This window comes from Ursus arctos, unplaced genomic scaffold, assembly GCF_023065955.2.
Source record: "Ursus arctos isolate Adak ecotype North America unplaced genomic scaffold, UrsArc2.0 scaffold_6, whole genome shotgun sequence".
NCBI lineage: Eukaryota > Metazoa > Chordata > Mammalia > Carnivora > Ursidae > Ursus > Ursus arctos.
In genome coordinates, this window is record NW_026623078.1 from 75,244,737 (window position 1) to 75,269,222 (window position 24,486).

The following is a 24,486-nucleotide window of genomic DNA, read 5'->3' on the forward strand; positions in this document are numbered from 1 at the left end:
CCTGGCACCTAGTAAGTATTCAACAGGTGTTCGATGAATGAATGACCTTAACAATACTCATTATCTACTCACCCTTCAGTGTTAGAAAACCCACTAGCCCCTGTGACATCCTGTGATTTTGTTATAGCACAATCCTGATTGTTAGGAAAAACTTTGCAAAATCTCAGTATCTATCGGTCGTCTTGAATCTCCCAATTATGAACGTATTCTTGGAACACATTGATCTAATATTATGCACAGATATCATTACAGATCAAGTATGGAACTTGATCATAAGTCCCAATTCCTAAGAGACACAGAGACCCTACCTGATAACATTTGAATTGTCAGCACTCTTCCTTATGGCCTTGACTTTTGAGCACACACTTTTGTTGGTAAGGGAGAGGAGAATTGGCAGGTATTTTCCAGAACTTCTATTTGATAAAGATGAAGACTTTCTGAAGAAAGTAGTGGGAAGAGAACACTTAATCTGAATTTCTCTTACTCCAAATACAGTAGGGAAGAAAAGACTACTGATCCTCATGGAGCATGCATTACATGCCAGATGCCTCCCCTATCATCTTACTGATTCCTGACAACTACCCCTGAGCCATGTGCTACTGACTCCATTTTAAAGGTGGGAAACAAACTGAGGGCTTCAGAGGGGAGGGGGTGGGGGACTGGGATAGACCGGTGATGGGTATTAAGGAGGGCACGTGTTGCATGGTGCACTGGGTGTTATACGCAACTAATGAATCATGGAACTTTACATCAGAAACCAGGGATGTACTGTATGGTGACTAACATAATATGATAAAAAAAAACATTAAAAAAAAATAAAGGTGGGTCATTAGGACTAAGAGAAATGAAGTAACTAAGAAATTAAGTAAGTTAAAATCATAGAAAGAGTGGGGTAGCCAGCATCTGTATCCAGGTCTGCCTAGAACCTTGTCCATCGAGGATGTTGGCTAGGTTCAATATAATTAGGATTGGTGTGTATTCTTCAACAAATTCATTCAACGGCCAGCTCGTCCACCCACACCTGCATCTTGAGCAGGAAGGGAAGAAGAACTTTTAAAATTATTTCCATAATAAGATGCTAAAGTCAGAGGAATTAGAGAGAAAAGCATCAAGTGAGTTCATGGGATTGTCAGATCCTCTAAATCTGCCCAAGGTTAAAGAGGCCAGAAGTGGCTTTAACAGGTCTATAAGCTAAGACACACAGTACCAATAATCTGTTATTTAAAGGGGCTCACTGTAGTGGTGATTCTCAGAAAAAGGAAGCACTCGAGGGTGGGCTTAGTTTTTTTTTTTTTTTTAAACCCTTAATGACTTAGATATGTCTTCCCAGACAGCATGCCTCTTGAGAACCTTCGAGAATCACTGAGAGGAAAATAAGGAGGTTGTTCTATTGTTTTGTTGACTATGTTATTTTTTTCGCCCTGCAAAACAAAGATCAGCCAGGTTAAATCCTATCCCAGAAGTTAAATGATCTATTTTTAAACTCGTGCCACTCATTCGTATTGGTATATCCAACACTGCCACACCTGATGCCACTCCGAGTGACGGACATTGAAGCAACAGCACCAGCCAGCAGCTTGTTAGAAACGCAGAATCCCAGAACCCACAATCCCCACTTAACTTGGGCATAGAACCAAATAATTTAAAAATACCCCCAAATCTACAAAGCTCAGCTAAGTCCTTGACAGTTAGAGTCAGATTCAAAGAGCGGGTAATTTTCCCAATTTTCCCAACAAAGCTAGCAGGTGACAGGTCAGGCTGCGTTCTCTGATCTTCTGGCCCAATGCTCTTTCCCACAATACCACACTGATTATTGTGATCAAATGGCATCTGATCTTTTAGGAAAGTTACTCACACATTGGCTGGCACTTGACTTTACGTCACATTTTCATTACAACGACTTCATTTAGCTATATATACTAATTGCTATTTTTTTCCAAAGAAATTTGTCTGTCTGGTTCTGTAGTAAACACCTTCTCTGTACCTTAATCTATCTCTCTATGCCCTCATCCACTTATCCAACTTTTATTGACTTTCTGAACAGTGTTAGCCCACGAGTGGTCATTCAATATTGGTTTAGTTGAACTGGCCTTCTTTGATCGATATTGATGATTTGAGTCCCTGAGATTCACTGGTGAAATAATCACAGTGCCAGATGACAATTCGAAAGCCATCGAACGTTAGAGCTAGCAGATGCCTTTGGAGATTATCTCCTATAACCTCTGCTTCTGCCAGACGAAGAGGCTGAGCAGCAGAGAGGAAGAGTGACATGCCTGAGTTCACATTACAAAATGTTTTATGTTGCTTTTCCTGTAGGGACCTGAATTATCTGCCTTATATGCCTGCATTGATCATAAGCCAGGTTGTTGCCAGATCCCCACTTAACTTGGGCATAGAACCAAATAATTCAAAAATACCCCCAAAGCCCCCATATAATAGATGCCTTCTACAGCTTGCAGCTGACAACGTACTCATATTGCTGATCCTAAGAGAAATTTGGAATGACTGAGATGGACTGCCACGTGTAAATATTCATGGCACAAACACATCAAGCCTTGAATGAGAACATATGTGAATAATTAACAAGATCGTGATTTGTAGCATCGTGGTAATAGATAACCTGGCTCCTAGGGAGAAGCTGCTTTTCCTTTTACGAGGCAACAAAAAGAAATTCGAGACAGTCCATTGTAATGTTTGTTATCACTTTTGTGAGACATGGTTTTGGAAGTTGAATCCTTTTTTCAGTTTTTCTTCTAAAGTAGTTAAACACTCGTTACTAGACACTGTATTTAAGACGGTACATTCTAAGCTCTTCGAGAAAGTGACACAAGGTACAATTATATGGTTTATTCACTCATCTGTGATGGTACTAACCTTGTTCTTTTCCTTCTCTTCCACCTTACACCTAAGAAAAAGTATGCTTTCTGTTGTTTGATTCAGTATTGAAACACGAGGGTTTCTTTCGGTTTAGCACCCTGATTGTTCTTAGGGAAGACAGAGACAGTCACTATGCTCCTTGGATGCTTTTCCCTAAGAACAAAACTCCCCCCGCCCCGCCCACCTTTTTCATCTCACTCAGAAGAAAAGAAGAAAATCTGAGGATACAGCCTCCAGTGTCACATGTGTATCCTACAGAGGTGTGGTCCAACCTCTCCCTCTCTTCCTCCCTCCACCCTCCCCGACTCTCTCCCACACAGACAAAAAAGCCTACTTCTTTCTCTTACATGAAAATCACCACTTTGAAAGACCTTTTGAAACCACCTTCTTTTAAAGCTGAATACGTATGTACCCTCTGGCCCTGTAATTTTCTTCTTTGACATAGGTCAATGAGTACATTTGTCTACCAAATGACAAGGATAAGAATTTCATAGTGGTCTTAGTCATAATAGCTAAAAACTAGAACCCAAATGTCTATCCACAGTAGAATTGATACATAAACGGCAGAATATTCATGAAGTGGAATATTACGCCACGGTTAAACAGAACATCTGCTGCAGGAATGTCACAGTTGCATCTCACAGACACAGCAGGGAATGAGGGAAAGAAGCTGACCACAGAAGTGTACACACCGGATAATTCAGTATATGAAATTCAAGAACAAGAGAAACTTCACTGTAGTGTTAGAAGTCAGAGTAATGGTTACCTGATTTTTTCGGGCATAAGAGGCAGATATGAATTACAAAGGGGCGTGAAGGGTCCTTCCGGGGTGTTAAAAATCTGTTGATTTGTACCCACTTAAGATTTGTGTATGTATCTATACCTCAGTAAACATTGTGTTTAAATGATAAATTAACATTTTCCTCCCAACAGCTGGCAATTGCCAGAATTGTGTATACAGTGGTGTTGCTAGTTTAGTGCTCTTTCCCTTACCAACCACCCACTTTGGGTTATCCACATTTTTTTTTTTCATAAAGGAGTTCCTTTTAGAAAGCGTGTATCCTGACCACAACAAAATATTTTGAAATAAAAATTTGAACACAGCTTAACAAAAACATTTTAACAAAAAATCATTTTCATGATACATGCAAATTCGGGGCAGATGTGTTCAGAGGAATAACCCAAGTCCACCCACCACTAGAAGAAAAGTAAAAATGAATTAGCATTTCTGAAATCTTGCAATGATTTCCCCCCTGGCTTCTAGCCAAGACTGGAAACAGAAATACAGAAACGCCAGCAGAAAGGCCTCTCTGGGAAGACGGGACTAGAATCCTCAGACAGTAGTGGGTGACTGGGGAAACTTAACGCAGCTTTGAGGTCTGGGAGCACCCCTTATGGGAAAAAGAGGAAGCCCGTTTTGGGGTGACCCATTCTATCCTTTCGTATATGCGGGTATTACCTCATTTAACACCTTTAAGATCAGCAGTATTATAAAGTAAGGGTTACAGACATTAAGCAACTTTCTCCCAAAGCCTAAGAGCTTTTTGGTTGGGGGCCCCATCTGGGGCCCTCATTGTCTAACTCGCAGATTTTGTGACATGCCATTTCTAATCTTACTGGCTGGCTTTCTTCACGTGGCTTCTAGACTGAAATACTTGGAAAGGACTTAAGGATTACCTAGATTAGTCATAGTATGTATTCCCCAATAAAGTTCATAGTATCTTTTTTTATTTAGTCTATCTTGATTTTTAAAAATTGTGAATTTATCCTGCCACAAATCAAATAAAACTAAAACTAGTGCCCTACAATTCACACAACTGTTTGAGCGTGTCTCTTGTTTTATTCTGATCGGTTTCTCCTTCGGAGAATTCTGGAGGTGGCGAAATAGGCATGATCCCTAACTTCCAGCCTACCTACTGCTCCTTGGGTACCTGTTCAAGGTACATCCTGTTAGCTACGGCAGTTCACCTCTAGTTCTAACCGACAGCTTGCCCCCACACTGGAATCTAACAGAACCACAGTCTGGAAACCAGCTGCTAGCTCCAAACACCTCCTCCCCCACCAGGCTCCCCTCAGCAGCCATCCTGGTCATTTTTTCACATAGAGCCTTCCAGCGAAATCTCCATGGGTCAGAACCTGGGGGAAATATGCTCTGTTTTGGAAGCCTCCCACGGAAGCAAAGCTTAAAGAATTTAAAATTGCCAGCTCTCTCTTGGCTCCCCCGGAGTCCTTCACAAGTAGCTGTGGTGCACCAGTTACCCAGACAGACCTGGGGCAGTCTCAGGACACTCTGTTGTCACACAGTCCGTTTGCAGTTGGGGTTGCTTCTTCAGGGAGGCAGAGTGGAAGCTCCTAAGTTCCTGAGTTGGCAAAAGGCTGCCCGTGCTGGTCCCTCGACATGTGTTTGCTGCTTTTATCCTTCCAAGTAAGAATTAGGGAACTCTTCAGAGTCAACTTCATTAACCAAAGTCAGAGTTTATCAAAGTAGAGTACCTATGGATAATTTGGGTGCATTCTGATATTAATAAAACTTTAATTAAATGATGTAAGTAGAAATGGAGGGTTCTGGTTATAAAAATGGGAAAGCCACATAATAGGAATTTTTTTCCCCTCCTAGAAATATTAAGGAAAAGTTTGTGACCTCCTCACCAGCTCTCACGCATGTGTCTGTGCAAGGGGACAGGTAGCTCCGTCTGTTTTCTCTGCTCCTGCTGTCCTGTGCTTGTGGTCAAAGTCAGTTCAGGTAGAAGACTGGGAGCCCGTTCTGGGGTTGGGTTTAAGCCATAGAGTTCAGTGTAGTTTGCCAGTAGTAAGCTTATTTGTAAAGGATTGTGTGCTTGGATAGTTATGAGACCTACATTTCAGAGATCCAAGAAGTTCAGGTAATGCTAGAGAACACTACAAAGAAAAAATTCTCCAACAACTTTGCTTAAGAGCTAAACCACTATCCACACCATTGCATTTCTTTGTCTACCCTTTCTCGTCTCCATTCTTCTCCCACACGCTTCCTATTACAGGAAGAACCACCACTGAACTTTGTGTTCCCCAATGTTTTCATATTTATACTTATGCATTCCTTCACAATATCAAATTTTTGCTTGTTTATATTTACATATGAATGGTATCATATTAACATATTCATATAAATAGTTCCTTTTCTTTACTTGAGTAACATATGTTACTCAATATTATGTCGTCAGGGTTTACTCATGTTGATAGACGTATTTCTAGTACATTCATCTCAACTGAGTATAGTATCCCCATGGGTTAACGTACTGCATGTCCATGATGATGGACATTCAGGTGGTTGCCCATACTTCACTATTAGAGGCATGCTGTTACGAATATTCTGTGATATGCGTCCATGTACACATATGTGGGAGTTTCTCCAGGGTATGGGTCTCAGAGGAGAATTGCTGCATCCTGACGTAAATGCGTTTTGATTGTTGCTGTGTACTGCTAAGCTGATATTTGGATCTCTGATTCCTCATCTTTTTCTTAGTTGTTGCAGATCCCATAGGAGTGAGGAGATGACTTATGCTTCCTTCGTCTTCTACCTGAGGTAATCTTTCTTCCTCCTCTTTTTGTTTTGAAAAGGCTTAATCATTTCTTAAGACACAGCTAAGTTTGTCCCTCCTGTGAAGTTTGTCCCCCTCCTCTGAACTTTCATGGACAGCACTTCTGTATGGGACTTGTCAATTACCAAACCCTTTAGATCCTACCTGTGTATATACCGGCACAAAGTTCACAAAGGCTCTCAGCTCCAGAAGAGCCACCGAAGAGCAGACTCCCAAAAACCATACTATAGGGACATTGTGTCCTTCAGTAGATTCCTAATCACCCAAAACTCCAACGATTAAAAAGACTTACCCAACAGTGGCATCCTTGGCATTGCCCTTGATCTTCTCTTATCCAGAACACTTGGGTTCTTTACAGAAACTGGACCATAAAATCAATTTTGTTAACTCTAACATCTACACACACACACACACACACACACACACACACACACACACACAGAGGTCATACAGTCTCTACCCACATTCTCCTGCCATTTACTTGATCAGAGAAGGTACACATGTGAAAACTATTATAACAAGAAAAATCCACTTGTGGAATTACAAAATTCTGGGGTTTTGAAAGCTAAAAGGGCTCACAGGTGATATCAACAAAATCTCCCTTTCAGAAACAAAAAAACAATCTTTTGAGGTGATGTTTCACCTGAGATAACACAGCCAATTAGTAGCAAAGAGCTCATGATAACTCGTTTCTTTAATTCAGCAAATATTTATAGAAGCATCAACTATACCACATCTCCATGTGTATGTTAATTAGGACAAAACTGATGAATTCCATTTTATTAAAACTTTCTTGCAGATCTACTCTGTATTGCCATGTAAGTACATCATGGACTTTACAAAAGACATTATTATCACTAGAGCTTTCACAAACCTTACATGTCATCTGGTGGCAGTAAAACAAGAAAATGGTGACAGCTGAGTGTGTACCAAGACATGAACTTAGAAGTTTCAACTGCAGTGGTGAGTTCAAATAGATGAGAAATTCCAAGGTGGGATACTGTGCCACCTGCAGACATTTCAAAGTAATTCTGAGTCATATGGATCTGAAACCCACAAAGAAAACAGGTCAAAAGAATATTTTTGTGAAAACTATTTATCTGGAAAATAAATATGCTAGGACCCCACCCCTCCTTTCTCTTCTTGCCATTTTACTTTAAATTTAGAGAAGGGCTTTAGAAGGACTATTTGGCTCTGTCTTTTCAGGAACTGGGGGCATGCAGGGGCTTGAAGAGTGACACACACCTGAGGAATAAAGGTGAGAGGCTGAATGGAATGTTCCGCAGTTATAAGATGGGGGGGGGGGGGGGGTGGGAAGCCATCGCACTCCCCTCTGTGTGGATTAGGAGTCTTCTGATATGAAATCTCATTGGAAAGTTCAGCCATTTAAATAGGAATCCTATCAAAGAAGTCTTCTACCAAAGGGAAAGGGGATCCATAGAATATATGTGGAGTAGACTGCCAGAAATATAGATTGAGAATGGGTAAAGACCATACTAACTAAAAGTAAAGGCGCTGTCCATGTCTGTGGAGTCCCACTTAGAGAAGTCCAGTCGGAGAGTCATCGAAGAATCCACAGAGATGCCCATGAAAGATTAGCTGAACCCATCAGCCAGAACACATCTTGTAAGCCAAACTTACAACAAACTGACCAACTAAGAATTTTCTCCCTCTATTCCCATTTCTCTCCCTGCGTTCAACAGAGGACAGGTTGTCAACTTAAGCTTAATAGGTGAAAAGATGGAAGAGAAGGAAAGAAGGAAGGGTTAGGGTTAGGGTCTAATCTCATATAATCAGCTGCCCTCAATCTCTCACCTCTACACTCAAAAACATCCAGAACGCTCTTCCCTAACTCAGGGATTATACTGATTTCACTCTCTAAATTCTCTTGCTAGCTTGTCAGATGAACGGTTTCCTCTGAGAAGGTCTTCACTCTTCGCAATAAAAATAAAGCAAACGTTTCTCCCTTCTTGCACCCAGTCTGTGCTGACCTTCATCGCTGTAATCAACATGCTGAGACGGGTCAGAGGTGATAGGAGAGGGGAATGTCCATAAATATTTTATGTTACATTTTATCTCTCACACGGGAGTTCATAGAATGGGAATCTATTTGGACTTGAGTAACAGAGCCACTTCAAACAATAACAGCAATGATCTCAGGCCTCAAAGGAGGGCGAGAGTTTGGGTACTTGTGATATTACTCCAACATTATGTCTACTCTCTTATTCCAAACGCTAAGAGATTGAAAGACAAATTCAAGTGCAGTTGACCCCCGAACAGTATGGGGGCTAGGGCCGCTGACCACCCCCAACCCCTTGCAGTCAAAATTCACATGTAACTTTTGACCCCCCCCAAAAAAAAACCTTCACCACTAATTGCCTACTGTTGACTGGAAGCCTTGCTGATAACATAAACAGTTGATTAACAGACATTTTGTACGTGCATTATTTACTGTATTTTTACAAGAGTAAGCTAGAGAAAAGAATGTTAAAATCATAAAAGAGTACCGTATTTATCAAAAAAAGTCCATACATAAGCGGACACACGCAGTCCAAACCCATGTTGTTCAAGGGTCAACTATATTCTCTATCATAAGACATTTTCTCCTACCTTTCAGAGGTATTTGCTGAGGAGAGCGGCCATCACTAAGTGTAAGCTCTAGGAAACCTATAATCAGTTTCTCTCTCTAATTGAGTACTTTCTTTCCTTAAGTTTTGGTAGAAGCATGAAAATAATTTACTGATTTAGGAACTGGGTGGAGCAGACCGCAGAAGGACAAATCAAAAACATCTGGAATGAACTAGTTGTGAGAGAGAGCGAGCGAGCAAGCAAGGGAGGGTGAGGAGGGGGAGAGAGAGAGAGAGAGAGGGTTTTCAAATGAAACAAAGTACAGATGATTTGGCCAAATTTAAGCCAAGCCAAACACTCACATTAAACATTGCACTTGGGTCTGGTTCAATAGCGGGAGCCGGCAAGGGGGAGCGTCAGCCAACATTGCATCAGACACACATTGCGGATAGAGGAAATGAGTTTAGTCAAGCCAGCTGTGACTTCAAAGGGGCTGCTCTGTCAGAGAACAGTGGGAAAGGGTTCCCTCTTCAGTGAGGATAGCAAAGTTCAGCCAAAGCCAACGGACTTCAGGAGGAGGGAAATGACATTCAATGTACAAGAAAGGCTATTTTCCTTCCATGAAGGGGCTGTGACAGTCAGAAAAGGAAGGAAGATGATGGGGAAGAGAGGTGAGAGGAAAAGATCCTGATACTCATTTGGGGACTGCAGTCTTATGTGCATAATTAGGAAATGGGGTGTCTGTGTATAGAGTAGGTTGCTTTTCAGCTCAGACACCTCCTTGCCTGAATCATGTTTCCAAATCTGTGGGAGGAGAGACCATAGGATTCCTCCCCCAACTGATTCCCATAGTTTCTTTCCCCCTTTGTACTTCTAGAAAACCACACATTTCTTTCAAATTATTTACTCAACACAAATTCACTAAGGGACAAACAGTGGGTTGGACCCTGGCAATACAAAGACAAACAAGACAGTCCTTTTTCCAGGAGTTCACAGTCTGAAGGAGAACTAGACACATAGAGGATTGTGGTATTGGTCAATAAATCTTACGTTAGAGCTGTGATTCCCAAAGTGTGATCACCTTGACCAGCAACAGCATTACCTGGGAACTTGTTAGAAATGCAAATTTGTGGGTCCCTGCCCAAACCTACTGAATCAGAAAGCTGAGGCTGGGTTAATAAGCTCTCCAGCTGATTTGGATGCATGCTAAAGCTGTAGAAATCCCTTGATAGCGGAAACAGAGGATTTTGGAGCAGAGAGACAACACATTTGAGCCAACCTAGAGCTCCTCTGCCATCTATAAATCACTTCTCAGTCCCTTCCAAGGCAGATTCTAAACAGGATGCTCTCTGGTCATTCACAAGAATGAAACATAAGTGCATGTCTTATCTCTATGTCAATTATAAACTTTAAGAGCAGGGACTAATTCCTCTTTCATGTTTTTTTTTCTTTGTTTCTCTTCCTTTCAGATATCAGCCCAAAGAAGATATAGGCATTGAAACTAACTTTAATTCAGAACTTCCACTGGTATATGGGTTATATCTTCACAAGGAGAAATTGGCAAATATGTACTTAAAAATTCTCCTCTCATAGGTTGCAGGAGAATGTAAATGGTGTCTCTCCCAAACACTCATTTGATGCTTGAATCCTCTCTGTGATATCCTTGCCAAGGGTTTGTTCTTATGCTTGAGTGCCTGCACTGATTTGACTATCTAGGGATACACTTTGCTTCCTTTCAGACAGCTCTGTTAGGAAGAGCTAGCTTCTTCTGGGCTGAAATTTAGCATCATTTAAATTCCATTTGTTAGTTATAGTCCCATCTCTTGGGAACCCATAGCAAAGATACTTACATATTAATGTGACATATTTCAAGTATTTGAAGTTAGTAATTATGTAGCATATGACATAGGTTAAACTCACAGACTCTGGAACAAGATTGCCTGCATTCAAATTCCTGTTCTGTTCCTTATGAGCTCTATGACCTTGGAAGAGTTATTTACTATCTCTGTAGCTTTGTTTCTTTATATACATAAAACTGTATAATAGCATTACACAAAGGGCTTTTGTAGGGAGTGCATGAATTAATATATGTAAATGTTCCTGGAAGATAGTAAGTGCTCTAAAAGTTTGGGCTATTATTAATCATCATTATCATAGAGAGCTTGTCAAGAATATGACGTAGGTCATCGTTCTAATTCTTTAGTCACTCACCAGGTGAGCCTGTTCACTCCTATGGCTTCAGTCACCACCTATATGTTTGTGAAAATATCTTCATTTTCCCTCTGAGCACACAGCTAAATGCAAGGGGCCAGTTGGGACTATATGAATTATTTTGGCCTCTATCATTTGGGAGGAAATGATGCACACCACTTCTAGTCCTGGCCCCTAACACCATCCTGAGAAACCCTCCATTCTCCTCTCTGTTCATCAGCTAGTTGAATGTATAGGAAGGATGCCAGACAAGGACTCCAAGAAGGCTCCAGGGAGAGGTGGAGCCCTGAGCTGGAAGAGAAGCCTATATCTCTGAGTCAGGGTTTGGAGGGGAGCTGCCTATGAGAGCTACCAGACTGGAACATCCACATGGGGCTTTGTGTGAGCAAGAAATAAACATTTATTGAATTAAACCATTGAGATTTTATAGCCTACCATGCCTAACACAGTGACGCCCTCATTTATATGTATTGCTCAGACTTTGCTTCTGAGCTACAGAACTATACATTTCACTTTCTATTCAGCCTTTCTACGATTAAACCCTCAAGTAGGTAGTAAGTCAACTCAAGGCTTCAGGGATCAGACCATCTGTGTTGAAATACCAGTCCTGCCAGGTACCAGCGATAGGATCATTGGGTGAATTATTTAAGTATTTGTAACTGTATATACTTCACAGTTGTTAGAATATTAAGTGGGTAGAGGTGTATAAAACACTTAGAACGGTCAATGGTCCATAGTAAATGTTCAGTAAATGCTGTGGCAGTTATTATGACCATCCTATTCTGAATTTGCTCCTTCCCTTTAGTCTTCCATATAAATAACTGGTCATTTCTCCACCATCCAACCAGCTGTTAAAACCAGAAATCTGCAACTTAATCTTGAATTCATTTATTTTCATCGTCCCACATAAAACAAATCACCCAAAACTGGTTGATCATATTCCTTAAATATTTCTGAAATCCATCTACTCTCTATCCCCTTGTGTTGTGCCCTCTCCATTTAAAGTTGCCAGCCTTCATGGTTCTATTATAGTTGTATCCTTGTCTTTTCAAATCCATCCTCATGCTCTTCAACCTCATTCTTCACAGGGAAATCGAAATGCTCCTTTTAAAATTCAAATCTGATCTGGTCACTCCCAATATTTAAAAGGCACTCATAGTTTTTGTTGCCCTTTGGAAAGACCAAATTCCTGACCCATCGTTTCAGCCTCTCCTCATCTCCACCTCATGACTTTATCTACAGTTCAGCCATGGTGGGCTTTTGTCATCTTCATAAACATGCCACAGGTTGTCCCACTTTTGAGGTTTTCACATGTGGGCTACTTCTGCTTGGAATGAACTTTCTCCTCCCTGCCCCCCCAGTTTACAGAATTAATTCCTAACCCTTCTTTATATTCAACTTAAGTGCTACACTGTCCAGCTAGCCTTCTTTACCATCTCTGCCCACGCTAATACTAGTACTTTCTTCTGCCCTCAGTCAAAGAGGGGGAAGAATTGATACGAGCCTCTGGCACTGGCAATGGCTTTGCAGCAGTCGCCAAAGCATGTGGGATTTCTCTAGCTTCTTTGGAGTCGTGACCAATAGTTCTGTCGCCTTCCCTGGTTCTAATAAAACTCTGTGATGGGTTTTGAATTACACTCATTCCAAGAGGACTCCTTGTCAGTCCTCGAGTGGCCTTTGTTGTCCGCAGCCCCTTGCAATGCATCTGAGGGCAAAGGTCTCAGTTACACCCACCACTGAAATCAGACTCAGCTACACTACATGAGGAATGTATTACAGGGTGGAATCCAGCATTCATCCTCACAGGACATAAGCAATAGCTCTGCAGCTATTCCGTCTTTACTTTTGATGGTTCTATAACCCACTGCCTCTGACGTTGCACACAACTAGGATTTCTCCGCAAACTCTGACCTACGCAGAAAATAAAATAGCATGTAGCAAAGGAGTCAAATCAAGTCTTGGGAATGTTTTTGCTAAGAGAAGAGGTTGAACAAGTTTCAATACAAAAAAACTTATAAATCCCTCTAAGTACTTTTTCCATTTTAATAGTCCCAGCCAGTGCCTTATTATTATTCGCCCCATGTTTGAATAATGGAATGCTTAGATCACTATTTCATCAAGGGAAGGAAATGTTGTATATTCTAAAAAGCACTTTGAATAGAGCTCTCTTCCTCTGCAAGGCCATACTTCACTGAGTTTTCCTAATTGCTAAATGCACAGCTCTGGCTTGAAATTCAAGAGTCTGAAGACTTGTAGAACACATACTGCACCAGTGAAAATCAGACCATAACAGATCCCAGGGCCTTCATTATCCAAGCAAACCTTTCCAGTCCCAGATTATTGCAAACAGTGTCAAGATTTTATGTCTATACACATGAACACCATACTACTGTAAATAGTGTCAAATATGTGTGTCCATACCTGAATTATGAATACATATATATTTCTCTCTTAATATATACATAGATATACATATGTATATATGCTTATAATATATGCATATTTCTGGCCCTCAGGCACTGCTATCCAACAGTAGATTGAGTTTGGAAAAGTACTGAGCCTTAGTGTCCTCATCTGCTAAATGGGGATAATGCATTTGTCTTGGTCACCAGTCCAGGTTCTTTTATGGCCCTAATGAGATAATGCGGGTCCTGAGGCTCAATGATCCAGGATATGTTCAAGAACTTAACAGGGAAAGGGGTTTTCTTACATCATATGCGCTATCTGTCCTGGAATCAAACTAACTCAGGGGCTACTTTCATTGTTCAATCTGCAGCATCTCTGATATCTTCTACGGGAGCTCGGAGCAGAGCTGATTTGGACAGATGAGAGCCCGGCTCTGAGCAGGACAGAGTCTCCTCCCATTTCCTGTCTAAAATCCTTCTGAAGAAGTTAATTCAAGTGGGACAATCAGTCCATTGTTTGAAAGAAGCCCAAGGTTCTTGAAAATCTAATTTTCGGGTTCATTCCCCCAGGTGAGCAGTAATATGCACTTAAGACAACAAGTGGTTGTGTGTGTAGTAACTCTGAGCGTAAATTACTTGAAACGACCCAAACACCCAATCACCCAGGAAGCACACTCATTGGATGGATCATTACACAACCATGAAATAGTTATGAAATTTCTTTTTGAGGAAGTGCTCATGTTAAGTCCTTAAATAATAAAGGAAGGTTCGCATTTGTGTAACCTGTCTTATATCAAGTCGGTGTCAACGAATTTTGTTGATCATGAAACAGACAGCAGCTTTCTTCTTTCTTTTAGCTGTCCCTTTAAAACTGTGTAGTGGGCTTCTAGAGGCTGGCTTTTAAATTTCCCAGTCTTCTCAGACTTTGAGATATATTCTCTGGTCACCTTCAGGCACGAAAACAGTCTCATTTCAGTAATGAAAGCATCCGGTCTAGTATATACCACCACCCACTAATGCAGTTAAAGATTTCCCTCCTATGCCAGCTCAGGTTCTGCTTCATGCTGGGGAGCCTGCAGTGAGGAAGAGATATACACTCACCTTCTTTTCTCTCCTTTCTTTCCCTCTTTTCTCCCTCACTAGTCTTCCTCAGTCTCCCCAGAGTTGAGGCAGGCTTAGATAGAGTCTGGTCAGTGCCCTCTAGGGTGGCACAGTATGGATGACTTCTCCTTGAGGAGCTTTCCTGAGGCCATCATAAGATCCCCCTGCAGCATCCATTACCTGGCCCTGGCCCTCAGACCACCTACCTTTCCCCTCCAAGTCTCAGCCCTTGATCTGGTGGCCCATCTTTCCCCTGAGCCACTAGCTACTTCAATCAATCCTCTTAGGTGTGAATACTTTCAGAGCAGCCCCAACCTATTACATGTAGGGTTGTTGATGTCTTTGAGCAGATGAGTGCCTATGTCATTGTGTAAATAGCAGCGTGTGTTATACAATAGTGCCACCATCACTTGCGCCAACACTGGACCAAGTTCTATGCCATATGCTAAGAGGATGTCAAAGTGTCCCCATTAACATTCTTGCCCTCAAGACACTGATGATCCAGTAGGGAAGAAAGATGAATTCATAACCAGCTGAAAAGCCTAGCAGAATGAAACATTCGCCCTGCCCTGGTTTCCCAAAGCAAGCATGACACCAAACTCTTACTGCCTTCCATGACACTCCTGAGCCTTCCTGTCCTTGTTCATCTTCGCCCCTTCAGCTCCAACCATGGAATATGGATGTGTTTAGAAATTCAATGATTGAAGCAAATGTCAAATTTTTGGAAGGGGTTGATACACTGTAAGGATCAGATAAGGTTTTTTGGTAGTGGTATGATATTACAGTATAAAATATGAAATTAACTTGTCTTAACTTCACTGTTTACTGTTCTGAACATGTCTTTCAAGTTCTAGCTCCAGGGTGATAATGCCTTCCTTACTCATTAGGAGCTAGTAAATTTAGGGAGAGACAGACTTGTTTGGGGACTTTGTGAGCTAAACGTTCTGCAAGTATTCATTATTTGAGCAATGAGCATAGTAACACTAGGAAGACGGAGAATTCTCTGCCACTTGTTAGCCAAATGCCTTAGTAGGACCTTCTCTGAAGCTCATTTGGCCCATCTGGATAATGGGTACACTAAAGATTACCTCATTGCACTATTATGAGAATTATTATAAACCAAAGCATCAAGAGTATAGGAACAATTCAATAAATGGAAAAAAATGCATCTGACTTTATTGGAAAGTATTAATTACTAACTCTGGGGTAGCTACAGACTCATCTCATTGTAACATGTACAAAATAGGTGTGGCTTTATGGAAATGGTTTCCTGTAAGCAAACTTATTCGATGCCACAATTAAAGCCAGTTGGTAGAGTTGCCTCTCCTTAAAGGTAATGAGCCCCTTTTCCTGGAATGGATCGTGTTCAAGGTGATGACTGTTCAGAGACGCGCAGAACACAAGTTAGACTAGATGATTTTAAGGGTCCCTTCACTTGAGATTTTCACGAGTTTGAAAATTCACAAATTTGTCATTCATTACTTCAACAGATAAGAATTTACTGTGCGTGCTATGCACTCTTCACAAAAATCCCTAACCATATAGAAGGAGATAGGCAATAAACAGATGAATGAATCAATGTTTAGTAATCAATGTTTAGTATGCCAGGTGATGTTACCTGCTAACATAAGACCTAACATTTTCAGCTGGAACTGAGTTTTAAAGTGAATTTACAGCAGTACCCCCCAATCTCAAACCTCAGCGGCAGGAAGGCAAAGAGTTTCAAATGCAGTGGCCTCTGAGTCCCAGATGTTTCCTTTCCCTAGCATTTAATATTATCTGATGCAGATGGATCCCTGGTCAGTTCAGTGAACTAATTAATAGTTGATAAGTTTCATCAGGGAGAAGATTTCTATCACGGGTTCAGTATCCTTCATCAAAGCATCCAGGTGATACTATAAATTTTTCCCCTCTGGTTAATCAGGACAGCTAAATCCAGGGGAAGGGTTCCACAAGGTCAGAGAGATGGGAAAATGCCTACAATTGGCATTCTGGAGCACATGATTGTATCTATTTAAATATACCTCCAGGGACACAAGGGGAAAAGGCTCCAGTGTGCACAGATAAGATTTTCAAAGATCCTAAAAAGCTAACCAAACCATTCAATCCACTAAGAGAAGATTAGTATTAAGTATCTGCTCCTAAATAATGGTAGTTTATTTCTTTTTATCAGAAAACCTCTGTACAACTTAGAAGAGCAATTTTGATACATTTGCCCTGTTTCAAGGACTGGATTAGGCTGTGTTTAAACAGAGACACAGACATATTTCTATGTTTAACCTCACACATAAATAATTCCTAAAGTGATTTTGCATCTATTATTTAACAGATTTATTCCTGCACAAACCAACCTTGGAGTTAAGCAAAATAGGATTTCAGGTGGAAGCAGGAGAAGAATATATGTTTTTTGGTGTCACAGGTTTTCACATACGTGTAGCCTATCCCAGTTGGGGGCTCTCAAGTGTCAATGGGCGTCCAAGAGATGGAAGTGTAGGTTGCAATGGGCCATCCATTCCCTCATTTCTTCATTCACAAACATGGCAGTCACTGGCATGGGGTCTGAGGCTCACAGTTTGGGAGAGAGGAAGACAAGCTTGGCAATAGCTATAATAAAAAATGAAATGTGGAGAGCGCCATTAGAAAGTTATGGAGTGTTATGGGAGTTCATGGGAGGAAATATATCACATTAATTTTCTTGTCAGAAGATCCCAGTGGGCTTTGTGGGCAGCTATACTCAGCTTGGCTGGTGTGGGGGAGGGGAGGAAGAGCACAATCACAGTGGTCTGTTGTCCAGACAATGCACCTAAAACTTCACAGAGGAGTGGCCTTGTCAGATGCTTAGGGTGAATATGCTTGTTTTTAAAGACATGCCCATGGAGTCGGATTTCAGCCCAGAGACCAATCATGGGCTGCGGGACTTTTGGTGCCGAGAAAGTTCCAGACGAACAGGATGAGTTGGTCATTCTACCTGGTAAGGCCATGCTCTAAGACGGGGCAGGTCCCCTGGTAGACCTTGAAGATGCCGAGAACTGGAGGCTGTCTGCTGACCCTCCCCTTCACCTGGGCATCATCAGGTCCTTTCTAGAACAGGCATCTGGGACAGTGTTTCTCCTGGCTACCCTCTTACCTTCACTGTAGGTATTAGACTATTTTATAGATACATTAGGTTCAATGAATTGCACCTGCCCCACATGAGAATAGGAGTTCTGTAAAATCAACGACTTAGTCATGATTCGTATAGGCTCTGAAACTCTTAAAAAGTGTCCATGGCTTCGTCTTTAGGAACAGCATCAAGATGAGATGGGGAAGACAGGAACATTTTTCTTTGGTCAATTTAAGGAAGAGAGATCGTGTAGGAGGAAATAGGTGGACAAAGGTTTAACTAGGGAAGGGGAGCAGTCACAGCCCTTGGGGTCTACGGCAGGAAAGGGCTGAGCCCTGGACCTGTCTTGGGAGAATTGGTAGCCCTGAGGACAGGTTTGCTGCAAGACTTTGTAGTCCCACAGGCAGCCTGCTTCCCTCCTCTTTGTTAGCCCTATTTTATAAGCCAGCAGGGACATAAGCTGAATTCTGTGGAGGTGTTCCCAAGAAGCTTACCCCCCTTTCCTCGAGGGATAAAAGGCAAAAGAGGGGGGACCATTTATGGTAAGGAGAGGAAGTGGTTGGAATGAATTCCACAATTCCTTGGCCTTTTAAGCCTGAAGATGACTAGTTAAATAATTTGATGCACAGACCCTGACCACCATCCTAATGAGCTCTGGTAAGCTGGCACAGAAAATTAATGATAATAAATTAATTCCAGAGAATTCCATTTTATGTACTCAATTATTAATGGTATTACAGTGTTATTAATGGTGTCAATTATTAATGGCATGAATAATTAAGAAATCACATCCATGCTATGATGTACAAGGGTTCCAGTGTTGAGCAAATTGCTCAGAATAAATAAATAAACATACCAGCGCTCAGACCTAAAATGTTCAGCCTTCGATGTGTTTCTTGGAAAACACTGGTCTGTCATCAGACTAATTTTATTGATGAGGTTTCTGTTACTAGGACTCCTGCCCAAGTCTTATATTATGATAGTAACAAGAAAGAGGGTAGGGGATGGGGGACCATGTTTCCTTGGAAGTTCTGCTTTCAGGGAGACAGAGGGGAGACTCTGCCCAGAACTGGCGTCTACAGGAAACTAGATATAAGAGGGAGGGCTGTGTGAATTTAGTGAATCCAGAAGAGCTGACAGGTAACCCAAGGCTGACTACTTAGTGTTGAGTTTAACTTAAAAGACATCAGAAGCCCCAAGCAGCTACCACCCGAACCAGTGCAACCAGATTGGGGTTCTGGCAAGCAAACATGAGAGAGGGACTTCAGGATTGGGGTCTGAGGCGACTGACCGGCTGTGTGAATGAGTATCCTGCAATAGCTCCCTGAGCCTCCGGTCTCTCGTTGTGTGAGGGGGATGGTACTTATTCTGAAGGCAGTTTGACAAAGTGAATGTAGGGTTCACAATAAGGTCTTACAACTTCTATTACTCTTGTTGTTTCTTGTTAGTATCATTATACATTTTATAATCCAACCTGACCATGTTATAGGTGAAGAAATGGAAGCCTGAAGATGTGACTCATCACTCGGTTTGTATATAGGGTATCTTCCCCTCGCTGCTCTAGGTTGCTATCTTCTCCATCCTGCACTCTTTTCCAGGAGCCTGCCTCCATGCCCGACACTGACAGGCTCCAGTGCCTGGGTGAGCTCTGCTAATAGAGCAGAGATGGGAAGAAGGGGCAGGAGGAGGCCAGGGCACCTATTTTCTTGGCTTCTTCCTTGAGAGGTTTCCATCAGCTGGCCATGCGTCTCTATAGATGGCCACAGGTATTCCCAAAGTGGCTAAGTCTACGTGATTTTCTCTTTCTGGAATCCTGAAACTGCTCCCACCTCTAGACCCTTCCAGTGTATAAATGATAATGAGTTTCCTGCTCCCATCTGTGAATTACTGTGCTATCTCTTTGTGAAAAATGTTGATCAAATTAACCTCCTTTGAGATAGCAGTAACAGAAATGATATTGAGTCCATGTTCTTGGTGTATAATCTTTTCTTTATATTCAGTTAATTTTCACTCATAGGCTTATTAAATTATTGTCTACTTAGAACAAGGCCCCATGCTGGGCACAGCGATATAAAAATCGGAAACACATGGGTGCCCATTATTTTGAAACACCACTCTATAGGACTCTAAAGCAGGAGTTAGCAAATTGTTTCTGTATAAAGAGGCAGATAACAACTATTTTAAACACTGGGCCCTATGTCTTTGTTGCAACTACTCAGCTCAGCTCTTGAAGTGCCAAGACAGCCATAGGCAATACATCTACAAATGAATATGCCTATTTACCAATAAAACTTTATATCCATTGAAATTTGTATGCCAAATAATTTTCATGTGCCACAAAATACTATTCTTTTGATTTTTTTTACCTCCAAATATTTAAAAATATACAAGCTATTCTTAGCTTGTGGGCTATATGAAACCAGGCAGTGAGCCAGATTTGGCCTACAGACCATAGTGTGCTGACCTCTGTGCTAAAACATGAACTTGATGTTGAGGGAACAGATTTAAGGAGGCCAAGAGTTAAGAAGAGGAAGCTGAGAGAGGATCCATACAAGAAGTGACATTTGCACAGGGAACTGATGGATGACAGAGTTGGTTTGGCAGGGAAGAAGGGCAAGTACCTTTAAAGCACAGGTAATGAACAAAAGCAAAGAATCTTAGAAGTGTAAGATACGCTTGGGGAGTGGAGCCTGAACTTGTAGGACCAGAGAAAAGAAGCATGGGGGGTGATTAGGGAGGGGAGACCCTGGTGGAAGAGAGGCAGGGAGGTTCTGAGCCACATTCTGGAAGACCAGAGTGCTCTGCTGAGAGACTGGACTTGAGAGGTGGGAAAAGCCTAACGAACGATGGGATCCTGGGAACCAGCATTAGACATACCTGACTACAAACCCCACCTCTACCATTTTCTGGCTGAGCGATCATAGGCGAACTATTTAACCTGTCTGGGCCTCATTTCTTACGTGCAAAACAGTCATCATCACAGCACCAGCTTCATTACAGTTGTGAGGAGTATATGGGCTAATACAGACTGCTCACAGAAGTACTGGCTCATGGTTAAGTGCTCAACAAAGGTCTGCTATTATTAGCATTCCCATGATTAGGCTCATTGACTAGCCTGGCTCTCATTGTGTTTTCTCTAGTCCAAGTTCAGAGAATTTTTGCCATGCTGATTGGGATGGCAGCTGGACAGTTGGCAGATCTGAGATGAATATAACGTTTCCCTTCTAGCACCATGACAGCATCAGCCCTAACGAGTCTTCAGTGGCAGAAGTCCATTTCTCTGGACCTGAACCCCATAAACTTTGGGTCATCGGACATGGAGCCACAGCCACAGCTCCTGAGTCCAGACAATATTCTTCTTAGAATGTTCATCTATTATTACTTTGCCTATAAGTATTCTTTCCTGCTTAGGCTGCAAAGGGAAAGGACAAAGTTTGGATAGTTCTCCTTTAACAATTCCCTCTTGAATCTCCCGGGTAGCAGTCTTCAGTGAATTTCCATGGTGCTCCATCCAACCTGAAGAAGGAGAAAAGCTGAAACAAGTGGACATTATTTAGGGACTTCACTTGAAATAAGTTCTGTCCATCTCAAGGATGCCTAAAGTGATACATTTTGTGATTATTTTAGTGGATCTTTAAAAGATTTCAGTTCTGATTTCAACGTAATATTGTATAGAAACCATAGCATTTTACTCCCAAGACACTGCAAGAAGACTAAGAAGTGGTGAGGAAGAGGACTGATTACTTATTTAAAGACAAAATAATTTTAATACTAAATTATAATTCAGGCAATTGATTAAGTCATTAAACAGGCTTTCAGGACATATTTGAAAGTAATAATTTTAACCCCACTTTAAAAAAGATGAAAAATCCTGTTATAAAAGTAACAACATTGTTATTGTTCAGATAAGAGGTAAATATATTTGGTTATCGCTCAACATTTGAGAAAAAAAGAGAAAGCTAGAGAAAATTAAATAACAATTACTCAATAAGCCTAAACTCATAGGTTATATTTTTATTAATTATGTACATTCTTCAAAGGCTTTTGTCAACATATTGTAAATCTAGGTAAAGGTAGGAGGAAACTAAAAAAAAAAAAAGTGTGGGAGGTCTTACTTGAGGATATAAAAGGGTTGAAGTGAAAGTAGGAGACCTCAAATGCCCAGAGTAATAGGGTATTGGGCCATCACTTTTCACCCTCACCCTGGGTGGGGAGGCACGTATTTGTCCCTCACACCAAACTGAGTGGGAGAAGCATGGATGGATGGATGGATGGATGGATGGATGGATGGACTGATGGAGAGAGAGAGAGATGAAATAAAAAGATCTAAAGAGAATCAAAATCTGGAGTAAATGATCTGGTAATACTTACTAGTACCTATTATTTAAAATTTAAAGGATAGAATCATATTCTTAGTGCCATGTGTAATTAACTGTCTTTATATTCTTGCCTATAAAGAGAATAAGAAGCCTTATACTCATCAATGCGTAAAAGCCCGATACGTTTACATGAGGCAAAACTTGCTCTACTAGAGCTGTGCTTGATTAAGTTCATCTTAGACCCTGAAACTTAAACTTACTAAAGCTCATGAAACAACAGTCAGAAGAGTCTTGCACCTGAAAACCATGCATTTGTTGGACTGTGCCTTCTGTGTTGGCTGGTTAAGAGTGACAGGTAGTCATAGCTCTCTTCCCTCTGAGTTCAGTTCAAATTGATACATGAATACAGGACATAACACTTCCACTCCAGTTATTAGGACACAAGAAGGGCTACAATTTAGAAATGAGCAAACAGGTTTGATTTAATCTTAGACCAAATTTAGGAGATCTGTCCTTACCCAAAGTGCTTGTAAGACTCAAACTCAATCCTCTCTGGAGGAAGGTAACACTCATACACGACATCTTGTGATCAATAAAGAAGTTATAAGCCATATGAAGAAGATAAAAAAAAAAGATTATAGACTTGCAAGAGATCCAGATATGCACGTTATGATACATAGACTTCAAAATAATTATGTTTGAAATGAAAGCAATCAGATGATAAGATGTAGAATTGTAGCAGAAAACTAGGAACTATTTTTTTTTAAAAAAGGAAACTCTGAAACTGAAAAAGAAGATAATTTAAATTTTAGAATTCCATACATGTGTTTAATAGTATAGCCGATAATGTTCAGGAGAGAAATCTTCAGCTGGAAGACAGATTGGTTTAAAAAAAAAAAGTTGCTATTTATCCACACACAAAAAGAGGAGGAGATGTGGGATGTGGAAAAGCGTCTATGAGGTTCAGGAGACAGAGCCAAAGGATCCAACATACATGCCTTGAAGTCCCAGAAGTAGTGGAGAGAGAGAAAATGGAGAATATTTGAAGGTAAAATTATGAAGAAGTTGCCAAAACTGAAAAAAAAAAAAAGAAAAATTGCAGAAGCAGCTGAGACGACAGGTGATAGATAGGTGATGCTAGATAGATAATAGATAGATGCACATATCAATCTTTCAAATGAGCATCAACAGCAATAGTAAAGGTGGCCTGCAATTAAGGAGTGTACTTGTGGTGATAAGCACTGGGTGATGTATGGAAGTGTTTCATCACTATATTGTACACCTGAAATTAATATTACACTGTATGGTAACTAACTGGAATTTAAATAAAAACTTTAAAAAATAGTAAAGCTGGACCACATAAAAGAAAAGATGCAAGCCAAAAAAAAAAAAAAATTGAAATGACATATTCAAAGTGATGAGCAAAATAACTAATAACCTAGAATTCTATACCCAATACAAATATCCTTCAAGAATAAAGGTGAAATATAGGCTGGTGATGGGTATTAAGGAGGGCACGTATTGCATGGTGCACTGGGTATTATACGCAAGTAATGAATCATGGAACTTTACATCAAAAACGAGGGATGTACTGTATGGTGACTAACATAATATAATAAAAAATTATTATAAGAAAATAAATAAATGAATTAAAAAAGTTAAAAAAAAGAATAAAGGTGAAATATAAAGATATTTTTTTAAAAAAGAATTTCCCATATTTGGCCCTATGCTAAAAGGGAGGTCTCTATATAGAAGCAAATGGTGGGAGTTTGGAAAATCTGGACATAGTAAGCAACTGAAAGGATAAACATGTGTAAACCTAAATGAATATAGAGTATATAAATAAAAATAATGTCTCATGGAATATAAAATATATGCAAAATTCAAATACATGACAATAGCTTCATAAGATGGGAGAAGGTAAATGGAGTTGAATTCTCTTTAATAATGACAGAAAACACAGTGAAAGAACATATAGCTAATTAAGTAATAAAAGGAAATGGAATTAAAAATAATTACTCCAAGTGAAGGCAAAAATATCGAAAAAGTGAGTAAAATAGAAATAGTGAGATAGTACATGTAAATAAAAAGCCATGAGTAGTTACTTTAAATGTAAGCAGACTAAATATTTCAATCAAAAGAACAAAGGTTAACAGCAGAGATTAAAAATAAACCAGCCATATCTTCTTAAAAGAGATATACCCTAAATACGAGGATGTAGAAGTTTGAAAGTAAAGGTAGAAAAATTTATACAATGTGAACATTTAATAGTATAAGTTGGAGATATATGAGTATCCAACAGAGTAATTCTAAAACAAAAAACG

The 24,486-nt window shown here is 40.5% G+C and overlaps 1 long non-coding RNA gene across 1 annotated transcript in view; it reads right to left on the minus strand.

Moving 5' to 3' along the window:
* The window catches only part of LOC130542943 (uncharacterized), an 89,141-nt gene extending 80,003 nt beyond the window's left edge, over positions 1-9,138 (minus strand). The window contains exon 1 of the long non-coding RNA XR_008957871.1: positions 9,066-9,138. This is a non-coding gene — a long non-coding RNA (uncharacterized LOC130542943). The remainder of the gene's footprint in view (positions 1-9,065) is intronic.
* Between the last annotated feature and the right edge of the window lie 15,348 nt (positions 9,139-24,486).